This window comes from Lissotriton vulgaris, chromosome 12, assembly GCF_964263255.1.
Source record: "Lissotriton vulgaris chromosome 12, aLisVul1.2, whole genome shotgun sequence".
NCBI lineage: Eukaryota > Metazoa > Chordata > Amphibia > Caudata > Salamandridae > Lissotriton > Lissotriton vulgaris.
The window spans coordinates 53,558,483-53,572,227 of NC_141700.1; the positions used below are offsets into that span (position 1 = coordinate 53,558,483).

Sequence of the window (13,745 nt, forward strand, 5' to 3'; positions counted from 1 at the left end):
TCTCCAGCAGCTGGAAATGATTACGTGCAGTGCCTTGTAGGGGGGCTCCTGGGGTGGAGGAGCTGCATGCCTTGTTTAGGGTGGTCGTCTCACTCCATGTACTCATTATCGCTGTTTTCCCCGGACTGAGCTTTCATGTGACCCCCTGATGCATTCTGGCTTTTGTAGGCTTGGTTTTAATTCCACTGAGTTTTCAACATCAATACTTCGTGTAGCAATGAACTGGAAGTAAAGGGCCCGCACTGGGCGCACGGGGTCTGTGAGGAACATGGAGTGAGTTAGGTGGTCACCCAAGGTGAGGGGCTGTGATGGTACCAGGTGGGTTGGTAATCTGTAGATTACCTCCCCCCCCAACTGCACTGCAGCACTGTCCACCCCACACCCTTCCTCTATGCACCCCAAGCCTGTGCAGCCCACCCTGCCGCCATGGACCGACCATCATTAGACCACATCTGCCATCACCAGCACCTTTCATACACCACCCGTCTTCGTGGACCACTCACTGTCACGTGCTCCGCCACTACAACCCCTCACTATGCGTCTCCCACTCTGGAGCCCGCCTCATACGTCTGTCACACAGTGGGACACTCTACACACACCTCTACCACCGTGAACCTCTCCTGAGACATCTCTACCACTAAAGACCCCGCTTCACACATCTTTACCACTGTGAACCCCTCAACATACATCTCTGCCTCTACGCAACCCTTGTGTCACTCATCTACCACCATTCACCTCATGCCACATATCTTTACCTTCACGGACCAATGTCATATATCTCTACCACAATGAACCCCATGTGACCGATTTGACCACTAGGTGCCCCCTCGCGCATATGTACCGCCATGCACCTTTCCTTATACATCCAGTGGCCACATATCTGCTCCACCGCGGGCTGCTCTTCATACATCTACTCCACCAGTCAGACACACCTTGTCTCCCACCTTGGGCCTCTCGTTGTACATCTCATCTACCACGATAAACCATACATATTGTGTAGTACCATGGAGCTTTGTCCATGCCTCTTATGGACCTCCTCACACTTTTTGTCCAGCACCATAGACCCCTGATCACACACGTCTTCCAACCATCCTGATCCCCTCCCCATACATCAGTTCGACAAGTGACCCGCCAGTGTGCATCCCTTCAACCACGCACCCCTCACCCACCATCGACCTTTTCTCATACATGCACCCTACTACCCTGTAATGTTAGTCCTATATCAATTCTTCCACCATTGAACCCTCTCCATTGCTACCATGCACTCCGTGTTACAAAGTGTTTAACTCCCCGTTATGTCTCCTTGCCTGATAACGCAGGCCCATCCACTATTCTTGCCTCCCCCAACGCAAACCCAACCGTGAAGTCCCACTCCTTCCCTTAACCGATCTTTAACTATGGATTTCACATTTGAACTCCTCAAAGCCTACCTCTACTTAGCCCACCACACTCTACCGTGGGCGGGCACATATATTTCTAACATCATGTCCTCCGCCGCCATGAATGCGTCCACCACACGCACACTCCACCGTTATGGACTCCTTGTCCTTGGGTCATCTCCTTCCACCATCATTCGCTTTACACTTTTGTTGTAGACCTCATGCTTTGTAAGTGTACACTAAATAAATGCCAATAGACTACAAACAAAAACCCTTGATTGACCACACAACAATACACCCATCGCTGTCACTGTGGACCGCTCCCGCTACAGTTTCCATCAAACTCTAGATCTTCATCCAACCCTTTGTGCACCAAACAGCACATTGTTCCATCCTGGTGCCCTTGCTGCCTTGTATTAGTCTTTTGTGACTGCGAACTTCTCAGCCCCTCATCCCTCTCTAGTACCAAAAACCAGCTCAACCTCGTACATCAAACACGGCCACCACAACTTTCTAGAGCTTCATCATGGCTGCTACCGTACCATTCCTACCTCCACAATCCCAACAGTCGGAGCCAATTTATGGCCGCTGTGCTACCACTGTAAATAGCCCAATAACCACCATGGACACTGCTTTTACTGACGGAGACCTCTTCACACATTGTGTGTCTTGGTCCCATCAGCTGCATGGGTATCACACCACCACTGAGAGGCCTGTAACCCCACAAGATCAGTGTCTACCGCCTCACAGCTTCCTTCTCCTGATGCTTTCCAACACAGACCCTGCAGCCCCAACATGTCACCCCACCAGTTGGTAGGGTCCCTTATGCTACCAAGACCCTCCCCCTCGGCCCTACCGCTGGTCCCTCGTCTCTTTGAGGTAGGGTTTTCCAGTGAGTGAACCTCAGTGAAGAATAGATTGCGTATGAGTGAACTCAACACAGCAGTTCCTGTGTGTATACATAATTTGTGAGTGCTTCTGTCATTCAGCTAGTTGAAGCAGTCTACCTATAGACAAGGTGGGGTGGTTCTCTGGTTAAAATTGGGTTTCCCTTCTGAAGATGATTGGTCCGCGGCTGTCTTGCATTGAAGTAGGGTATTACTGATGTAACACGGGTGGAGGCAGGCTGTTCCTGTAGATGAAGCTCGTTAAACTACTCTCGTGGGAGAACGCTACTGAAGTAGGTTTTTGAGTAGGCAGCTCTCATCCAGCAAGCTGTTTCTGAGGGGGATGCTGCGGATGCAGGGTTTCGAATAGGCAAAGCTCGTCGTGTGAATGTTCTTGTGGGTGAACCGTGTTGAAGAAAGTTTTCATTTGGGTAAATAAGGCGGTGCATGTTTTTCTGTGGCTGAATCTCATTTAGTGAGCTTCTCTTTGGGTGAATGCTGCACATGCAGTTTTTCCTGTGGGTGAATCTCATTAAGTGGGCTTCTCTTTGGGTGAATGCTCCACATGCAGGTTTTCACGTGGGTGAATCTCATTTAGTGGGCTTCTCTTTGGGTGAATGCTGCACATGCAGTTTTTCCTGTGGGTGAATCTCATTAAGTGGGCTTCTCTTTGGATGAATGCTGCACATGCAGTTTTTCCTGTGGGTGAATCTCATTAAGTGAGCTTCTCTTTGGGTGAATGCTGCACATGCAGGTTTTCCTGTGGGTGAATCTCATTAAGTGAGCTTCTCTTTGGATGAATGCTGCACATGCAGTTTTTCCTGTGGGTGAATCTCATTAAGTGGGCTTCTCTTTGGATGAATGCTGCACATGCAGTTTTTCCTGTGGGTGAATCTCATTAAGTGAGCTTCTCTTTGGGTGAATGCTGCACATGCAGTTTTTCCTGTGGGTGAATCTCATTAAGTGAGCTTCTCTTTGGATGAATGCTGCACATGCAGGTTTTCCTGTGGGTGAATCTCATTAAGTGGGCTTCTCTTTGAGTGAATGATACACATGCAGGTTTCCCTGTGGCTGAATCTCATTTAGTGGGCTTCTCTTTGGGTGAATGCTGCACATGCAGTTTTTCCTGTGGGTGAATCTCATTAAGTGGGCTTCTCTTTGGGTGAATGCTGCACATGCAGTTTTTCCTGTGGGTGAATCTCATTTAGTGAGCTTCTCTTTGGGTGAATGCTCCACATTCAGGTTTTCACGTGGGTGAATCTCATTTAGTGGGCTTCTCTTTGGGTGAATGCTCCACATGCAGGTTTTCCTGTGGGTGAATCTCATTAAGTGGGCTTCTCTTTGGGTGAATGCTGCACATGCAGGTTTTCCTGTGGGTGAATCTCATTAAGTGGGCTTCTCTTTGGGTGAATGCTGCACATGCAGGTTTTCCTGTGGGTGAATCTCATTAAGTGAGCTTCTCTTTGGGTGAATGCTGCACATGCAGGTTTTCCTGTGGGTGAATCTCATTAAGTGAGCTTCTCTTTGGGTGAATGCTGCACATGCAGGTTTTCCTGTGGGTGAATCTCATTTAGTGGGCTTCTCTTTGGGTGAATGCTGCACATGCAGGTTTTCCTGTGGGTGAATCTCATTAAGTGGGCTTCTCTTTGGGTGAATGCTCCACATTCAGGTTTTCCTGTGGGTGAATCTCATTAAGTGGGCTTCTCTTTGGGTGAATGATCCACATGCAGGTTTTCCTGTGGGTGAATCTCATTAAGTGAGCTTCTCTTTGGGTGAATGCTGCACATGCAGGTTTTCCTGTGGGTGAATCTCATTAAGTGAGCTTCTCTTTGGGTGAATGCTGCACATGCAGGTTTTCCTGTGGGTGAATCTCATTAAGTGGGCTTCTCTTTGGGTGAATGCTGCACAGGCAGGTTTTCCTGTGGGTGAATCTCATTAAGTGAGCTTCTCTTTGGGTGAATGCTGCACATGCAGGTTTTCCTGTTACTATATCTCATTAAGTGAGCTTCTCTTTGCGTGAATGCTGCACATGCAGCTTTTCCTGTGGCTCAATCTCATTAAGTGGGCTTCTCTTTGGGTGAATGCTGCACATGCAGGTTTTCCTGTGGGTGAAGTGGGCCTCTCTTTGGGTGAATGCTGCACATGCAGGTTTTCCTGTGGCTCAATCTCATTAAGTGGGCTTCTCTTTGGGTGAATGATGCACATGCAGGTTTTCATGTGGGTGAAGATCATTAAGAGAACTGCTCTTGTAGGTGAATCAAAAGCATTTTTTTTCTTTGCCAACCCATATTAAATGGGTTGTTCTTGTGGGTGAACATTACTGATGCTGGTTTTCTTTCTTTGAGTGAAGTTCATTTAGTGATGTGTGCTGGTTGTACTGTGTTGGTGCATTGTTTTCATCTGGGAAAGCTCACTAAGGGAGTAGTTCTTTCGGTTGAACCTCATTGATGAGGTTTTCTTAAGGACTTGATCCGTTAAGTGACCTGCTCTAGTAGGGTGGATGTTACTAATGTAGATTTAACGTAAGAAAAGCTCTTTTAGAGAAGCATTCTTTTGGCCGCATCATATTGTTGCTGGTTATCTTATGGGGAAAGCTCATTAAGGTGGCTATTATTTTGGTTTAACTACATTGATGCAGGTTTTTTAAAGACAAACTTTAAAAGCGAGATCTTTTTGTGTGTGAACCCCACTAATGCTTTTTCTTGTAATGACAAAGGCCAGTAAGTGAACTGCTCTTCTGGTTGAAACATATTGATGCAGGTTTTCTTCAGGATAAAACTTTAAAAGCGAGATCTTTTTGTGGGTGAACCCCACTGATGCTTTTTAGGTTGAGCCTGGGCATCGTATGTACTGCTCTGCGAGGTTTGATGCGTTCAGGTAGGGACTTGAAGCTCCACCCACTCTCCGCCCATATTTTTCATTGGCTTGTGTTATTGTCCTTTGGAAACTTTGTTTTTTAATTGGTCAATAGGCTTAGTAGTCCCTTCATAGTATCGCTTTGTCTCATTTTGTAACCCATGGCGACACTCCCTGTTATGAGTGTTGTAACTCAGCAGGCTTTAATTACTGCCTCCAAGCACCATTTTCTAAAACAGATTTGTTCTGCCTGCTGTTGCAGGCAGGACACGCTCTCTAAGTCATTAAAAAAATGTATAAAGCACAAACGCATTTGCAATGTAATAGGTCTGACATTTGCGAGAGTTTGAGCTATTGGCATTGTAAACGACAAAGCCTTTTATTTATCTGTTTTAAACCATAAATAAAAGGTATTGTCGTTGACAATGCCAATAGATCAAACTCTCATAAATGTGAGACCTATTGCATTGCAAATGCTTGTTATGTACTGATGAAGGACATTAAGTGAACTGCTCTTCTGGTTGAAACATGTTGATACAGGTTTTTATATTGATAAAGCTTATGTACGTGATGTGTTTTTGTGGGTGAAGCCACGTCTACCAATAAACGCAGACTGGTCAGACACTGCACGTCAGTGGCAGGAGGCTGTCTGTCCCAGCCATGGTAGGAGGCTGTCCATACATTTCACAAAGTAATGGGAGGAGTCATTGTAAGCACTTTAGAGAGAAGGGTCGGTCGCATTCTGGGCAATATGTGGCCCAGTGGAATGGGCCGGTTGGGACACTATACAAGCCAGTGGCGTGACACCCTAGGCGCTATGCAGGGGAGGGCAGTAGGCCCTGTTGAATAAGAGAAGTACCATCTCCAGGCTGCAATGTGTTGCAGACCCACCTTCATAGTAGTCTTTCTGAGCCCTGTGTGCTGCAGGGGCAGACGGTGGTTCCAGCACTCTGCGGCGTGGGCACCGCTCGGTGGCACTGTGCCAGCCGGATACTGTGGCTGCTCCTGGACCAGATAAGACTCATAAGTCTCCATAATGCCATCAGCCTCTGCGCCGTCTCGTCACCGGTGTAGCTTTGCGTGCGGCAGGGCTGTCTGGCTCCGGTCTCCCATATGAGAAGCAAATGAATGCATTAATAAATGGGTGGGTCCAGCCCACCAGGCCCCGCTCGCCTCCCTCCGGGCACTCATCAGACATGGCACTCATCAGACATGGCGGCGCCCTGCTCCGAAGGCGAGTCACTGGGTGGGAGGCCTTATTGCAGTGCTCGAAAAACCTTTCAGCGCCAACACCCAGGGCGAAAAAAAAATCTGCGCCCCACCCCCATTTACACATGTATTTTTTTACAGCTATTCTAGAAAATTGCCAATGTATAACTGTGTCTAAACATATTTGAACAGTGCAGTTATGTTACATTATCCCCTTTAAAAATGCAATCAAATACATGGTTGGTGACATGCTATGGACAGCCAGGTCTTACTAAAGTGTAATCCTACCCAGGCTTATTCGGAGCCCGCCCCCTTTGATACCTACTCCCAGCAAGGCTATGAGTGACAAAAGATGTAGGTGATGGCACATTATAGATTGGCTTGTTGCAGCTCTGTTTTATTTTGTTAGTATGTCGATTCTTTTGGGCAGGGCTTGGTGCGCCTACAACCCTCTGCCTGCCTTCGAGTGTGCACTGTGGCTGCCCACTGCCCTGGGTGAAGGTGCTTTTGTCAGTGTGTCACTTGGCTTAAAGCTGGCTGCAGTGTCTCGTGCATGTGTGCCTGTGCCTGGCGTCTCTCAAGCATTGCTGTTGTCTTTCCTGTTTCCTTTCTGATTGTCCAGTTCCCCATCTATCCCAGCTTTGCTTGTCCTTCAGTCATTGCTATGTGACTCAATCCTGATCGCTTGTTGGTTGGCCCAGGCCTATCCCCGGCCCCTTTACTCCTGATCGCTTGTTGATTGGTCCAGGCCAATCCCTGCCCCTTTATTCCTGATCACTCGTTGGTTGGTCCGGGTCTATCCCCTGCCCCTTTACTCCTGATCGCTCGTTGGATGGTCCAGGCCTATCCCAGGCCTCTTTATTCCTGATCGTTCGCTGGTTGGTCCAGGCCTACTCCCGGCTCCTTTATTCCTGATCGCTTGTTGGTTGGTTGGTCCAGGCCTATCCCCGGCACCTTTATTCCTGATCACTCGTTGGTTGGTCCACGCCTATCCCGGCCCCTTTACTCCTGATCGCTCATTGGATGGTCCAGGCCTATCCCGACCTCTTTATTCCTGATCGCTCGCTGGTTGGTCCAGGCCCTACCCCCGGCCCCTTTTATTCCTGATCGCTCGTTGGTTGGTGCAGGCCTATCCCCAGCCTCTTTATTTCTGACCGCTCATTGGTTGGTCCAGGCCTATCCCCGGTCCCTTTATATCTGATCGCTCACTGGCTGGTCCAGGCCTATCCAGGGCCCCTTTATTCCTGACCGCTCGTTGGTTGGTCCAGGCCTCTCCCTGGCCCCTTTATTCCTGACCGCTCGTTGGTTGGTCCAGGCCTCTCCCTGGCCCCTTTATTCCTGACCGCTCGTTGGTTGGTCCAGGTCTCTTTGTTCCTGACCGCTCGTTGGTTGGTCCAGGCCCAACATCACCATGCCGTTCCATGGTCTAACCCCATGCATTGATGACGTCCATGCCGCGGTCTGACCCCATGCATTGATGACGTCCATGCCGCGGTCTGACCCCCTGCATTGATGAGGTCCTCGCCACGGTTTGACCGCATGCATTAATGACGTCCTCGCCACGGTCTGTCCCCATGCATTGATGACGTCCTCGCCATGGTCTGACCCCCATGCATTGATGACGTCCTCGCCACGGTCTGACCCCATGGTTTGATGACGTCCTCGCCAAAGTCTGACCCCATGCATTGATGACGTCCTCGCCGCGGTCTGACCCCATGCATTGTTGACGTCCTCGCAGCATTCTGTCCCCATGCATTGATGACGTCCTCGCCACGGTCTGTCCCCATGCATTGATGACTTCCTCGCTACGGTCTGTCCCCATGCATTGATGACGTCCTCGCCACGGTCTGTTCCCATGCATTGATGACGTCCTCGCCACGGTCTGTTCCCATGCATTGATGGCGTCCTCGCCACGGTCAATGCAACAATCTATTCCCAGTCCTACCTCCGCCACATTAAAAAAAAAAAAAAATGTATACACTGCTAGTAAGGAAAGATCTATTGTGATACAAGGAGTTCCCTTCACATGCTTTTTGCAAAAGGTGGTGTATCTGAACCATTTGCCTCTTCCATGTGTCTCCCCATATTAGCTTCTCGTCCCTGTTCATCTCGGTCAACAAAGGTGGTAGTTTCCAGATATGCCCACTCGGGCACAAGACTCCAGTACTTGTAAGGGAATTTGGTGAGCAGGTACTGCTCACACCATGGGCAAGGCAGAGTGGGCCCATGGTGTAAGCGCACGCGGGCTGGTCTCTGGGTAGGGATTGAGTACTGCACAGCAAATTGCTCACTCATCTCTCTGAGGTATCTGACTTTATACATGCTTTTTAAGTGTTTCACGGTGCAAATTTGCAATAGTAGTAGAAACAGAAACATGACTGCAAGTACTTTACAGCCCCGTGTCAAATTTCTGATCCAGCTAAAAAATTCTACCAGTCCTACAACTGAAAACTTAAATAGTGATGCAGATTAAGGAAACTTAGTTTTACACCACAACCTGGTTTTTAGGTCGAGACTCCCAGTCAGTTCAGGTGTCTGGTTGTGAAAGACTATTTTCTGTTTCCCAGGAAGTTACAGTGCGCTTAAAGCCTGCCTACTGCATGCCATTGGTTGGCTTTATTACCACTCTCATTTACTTGCTTCTGATTGGGTGGCCTACCCTGTCCATCATGAACATGTGCCTTCCATGGAGCCTCTTTACTTGTGTCATTCCATGGCTCACATTTAGGCAACTATTTTTTGTTACTGTTTAAACACTGCACTGTGTTTCAGTTGTCTACCTCATGTGCTTGTCGCTGTTCTCAGAGAGCCTCCCATGTGTCCTGCGTTGCTCTCTCACCATCAGCTTCTCTCCTTCCCTCCACGCCCCATGTTGTGCTCTCGCTTTTGTGCTTCTTGTCTCCTATGTTGTTCTCCCTCATGTGCTTTTTAGGTTTCGCCTGGCGTCCGCTGCGCAGCAGCGTTCGCGCAGGCGAAATCTTTTGAGAACAGTATGTGGCTTTGTCCCGCCTCTCTCTTCCATTGGCTAGCTCCATAAATGGAGGCTAGCCATTGGAAGAGTGAGGCGTCCGTCATTGTCCGAGGTGATTCGTGGGCGTTCCATACATTTTTTCCCTCTCCACCCCTTTTAAAACGTCCTGCGGCGGTGGGCGTTTACTTTTATTTTTTTTGCAGCCATTTATTTTGTCAATTGCCCCTACCGCCGCCGGAAGAAGTCGTCCTCTGGTGAGTGCTTGTTTCCTCTTTTGTCAGTCTCGTTCCCCTCCTTATTCTTGTCTTTCTGCCATTTTCCACCTTTCTCTTTCCCATCGGTCTCTTCCGCCTCTTGCTCTTCCCCGTCTGACTCCTGCCTCCAGTTTGCTCTTCCCGTTCTTTTCCGCCTCCCCGCGTTGTAAATAAACTTCTGGAAGGCTCTGATTCCAGGAAACTCGGGGGCTGAGGGGTTGTTGAGTCATCCCTCTCCCAGTCTGCCGCGGGCCTTTTGTGTGAACAAAGTTTAAAGTTCTCTTCAAGAGCCTGCTCCCTCCCAACCGGAGTGTGGGGCGCAAAGTGGGTGGTGGTAGTGTCTTACTTTAATCTGATGTTTTGGGTACATTTCACCACACGCAGCACCACTAACTCTGGAAACACTCGTTTTCTTGGAGGGAAAATCGGATCTTTTGTTTATTTTTAGATTGTTTAGTGCACAGTGGCGCTCTGCGGTTGGTTTGATAATCAGAGTTTGATTTAATTGTGTGTGTGTTTTTATTTTTTTTCAAAGGGGCAGTTAAAAGTAGAACCCCTGCAGCGGTTTTTCAAAACTCACCCATATTATAATGTGACCCACCCCTGTGTTACAAAACAAAAGGGGTAAATAAAACCTGTCCCCTCCCACCCTGGCAGATGTGGAGGGTAATCCACCCCGTTTTAGGTGCTCATCGGTTAGGTTATTTCATCCCTCGCTTTAGGAATAACATCTTGGTAAAGTGAATACAAATAAACACCAGCTCTTTAAACTGTACCTCGAATGTAGTTTGGAAAGACTCTGTAGCATTAGAGGCCTCTTAAAGTTGAGCTTGTATACTGAAAGCAAATCTTTTGTAACGTTTAAAAATACTTTTGTAGCTACTATCTTTATTATTGTAACGTGCACGTCCGGTTTATTTTCAGCTGTTTTGCTGTTCTAATGACATGACAACATAATTTGGGTAGCAATGCAGACGTTACAAAACAGGTGTTGTTGACCTACATCTATATACGACTTGGAACGTACAAAAGTTTGGTCTACAGCCACGACAGGACTTATTGTTCTGTTTTATATACACTTCATATAAAATATCATAATACAATATGTCATATTTATATGGGATAACCGGGGTATTTCAAAAAGCTTTTCTGATGGATTTTATTTCTTTTTTCAAGGTGTAGTCTGGTTCTTTTTTTTGTACGGGGTTTGTACTTTATAAGCTGTTTTTACCAAGGTTAAATGCCTTTTTAATACCCAGATCTACATAGTGGCTGTGTAACAACACCTTATTATATGTTTGCAGATGTGTTATTTTCCTGTATTCTGTGATGTTCTAAGGCTTTTTGTTTATTAAAGTGTATATTATTGAAGTGTATACCCACGTGATGTTTACAGAACACGAGAGCCCAGAGGTGTGTAAATGTTGCCTTGCCCTGACTAGAGTAATAAAGCATGTTAAGGTCTGCCAAGTCTATCAGCTATAATACACCATGTAAGTGTATTCCAGAGGCCATGCCTATGTCTTGTATAATGCCTGCCAGATGTCCCGTCTAGTGTGTTAAAGCCTCGGTCATGTGCACCTCAGTATACGGTGTCAGGCTAGCCAGAGGCCTTGTCTAGTATGATGACCGGCGGGCCCTATCAATTGTACTACACCGTGTTAGACCTACATAGTGTGATACAGTGTGCGAAGCTATCCAGGACCCTGTCGCCTTTATACCCCAGGTAAGGCCTGCCAGGGTTTTGCTATGTGTGATAATAGTGTTTGGCTTGCTAGAGAGGTTGCCTTGCATGATATTGTGTTTGAGGCCTGTCCTGGCCTCGTCAAAGATAATCCGGGCCACTGGAATTATGCAGCAATGGGGAAACACAAAATTATGTGACGGGGGTGACTAAATTATGTGGCAAGAAAAGGGAAAAGATGCGGCATAATGCAGCACATTTTCGATAGTATTACGTGGTTATTTTGGCATTTTTACACACGGTAGTACTGTCTTGGCAAAGATTTCACCTCATTCGCAGCAGTTTAACAACAGAATAAAGAAACGAGCAACTGAAGGATGGCCAGTGAACCTTTCAGGGGTGCCTTCCACGGTGCGCGAACACACGTTGCCTAGTTTTTAGTCATTTTTAATCCTGTAGAGCTAGAAACTAACTTCTTGTGAAAATCTGCAGGTTATGTAGCAGATGATGGTTTGTGTGGCAAACCCACAATTATGCTAAAACAGCTGCCAATAGCTTAAATGCACGTAATTGCTAGACCTATTGCATTGCAAATGCTTTTTTTGTAGGTGGCTCTGTGTGTGGGTGGCTCTGTCTGTGTGAGGGTGTGTGTGTGTGTAGGTGGCTTTGTGTGGGTGGCTGTGTGTGTGTGGGTGGCTCTATGTGAATGACTGTTGGTGGCTCTGTGTGGGTGCAAATGCAATAGGTCTCGCATTTGCGAGCAATTAAACTATTGGCATTGTATATGACAATGCCATTTATTTATCTGTTTTCAAAACCAACACATAAATAAAAATGGTCTCATTTAGCTCTAACTTTGGCAAAGGCGAGACCGTTGCATTGTAAATGCTTGTTTCTGCACTCCTTTCACACACTGTTGACTCCTGCCCCTGCCCTCTCTTCTCTTGTCCATGCCCTTTCTTCTCTTGTCTCCGCCCTCTCTTCTCTTGTCTCCACTCTCTCTTTTCTTGCCCCCAACCTCCGAAGTCCAATTTTTTAAATTTAATTTGTGGGGGGAAAACTTTATGCTAAGAAGTGCAGTTTCACAGTACCTTTTTTGTCGAATTTATTTAACAGTCTGTTGGTCAGTAAATAAAAAAAAATGTTCGTGCTATTTTAGAAGCACACGAGTGCTTAGGCACGCTTGTTGCATGGGAGCGCATTCAAAGTTAAGATTTTTATTTGGGGTCTTTAATACATTTCTCTCACCTCCTGATGCCAACCGATTTGTGAAGTTTCATTTTGAATAAATGTTTTGTACCAGATCATGCAGATACAGCTTTTGTCTCCCGATTGTGGTTTTCAGGCAACAGTGGTGCAGAACCACTGGGTACTCGTTCAGTCCATGGGTTGGTTGCTAACATGTCAACATGTGTTGTCACTCCATATGTCTGGTTGTTTGAGTTAACTCTTGGTCAGTGATTTCCCATTGTATGGTCTCATGTTGTCTATGTCCCATTTACAGTTTGATCAGCAGCATCTGCTGTTCAGTTCCTTTGGTTGCAAGAAGTCTTCTTGGCTTTTGTAACTCTTGGTCAGTAGTTCCTGGCCACATGACATCGGCTCATCGGTCAGTGTTGACTGGGTGATGTGTGTGGCTCGTTCAAATGGTTGGTTGAATGAAGTCCTTCAATCTTTTCTTTATCTGTTGGTCATGTTGTGATGTGACTCGTGATCTTTGCTGGTGTCGTGGATGTCTGATCATGCTTTGTTCTTCAGTTATCAGATTGTGGCCTCCATTTGTTAGGGGTGTGAGAGCTGTCATAAGTGCTCATGGTTCTGAGAATGTGCTTTGAATCTGTAGGGCTGTGACGTGGATCAGTGGCTTTTTTGTCTATTCATCAATCTTTGGTGTATTGTCACATGATGCTTTTATCCATCGGTTGCCTGTTGGTCATCCTCAATTGTCCAATGGTGGGAAGTCTCTAGTTGCCTCCTGTAGTTCCCAGTCTGTGCTTTCATCCTTTAGTGTTGTGATCTGACTCATGGTCGTATCTGTGTTCATCAGTGAACGATGAAACATAAAGTGATGTCTTTGTCCTTTGCCGTCAGCCTTTGTAGGGCTGGTGTTAGCCAAGACCTTTTGATTTTATTTAAATTGTATGCGTAATATACCGATAGTGGCTTTGAGCCAACCCTCTTCATCCATTGGTCTGTTGCTGTATTCATGTTACTCTTCTGTTCGCTACACAGCATGAGGCAGTGGGTCAGCTCATTTTAGCCACTGGCTAACTTTCACAAGGAGCGCATCCCCACACAGCGGACTTACCTTCAATGACAGGAACTATAGTAATATACACTTTTTGAGGCCAGAAAATAATATTGTGTTTCGCCATGCTTTTGTTAGTACACATAGGCCTGGCAGCACAAGTTTCTCAAAAACCATGACCAAGCAAACTCTCACAACGCCAGAATCTGGTGTTGGCTGGCAGCCAACACCAGGCCTGTTGACTTTGCCAATTTTTG

The 13,745-nt window shown here is 46.9% G+C and overlaps 1 protein-coding gene across 8 annotated transcripts in view; it reads left to right on the forward strand.

Moving 5' to 3' along the window:
* PTPRS (protein tyrosine phosphatase receptor type S) overlaps window positions 1-13,745 on the forward strand; it is a 521,512-nt gene that overhangs the window by 143,046 nt on the left and 364,721 nt on the right. The gene's annotated exons all lie outside the window — the stretch shown is intronic.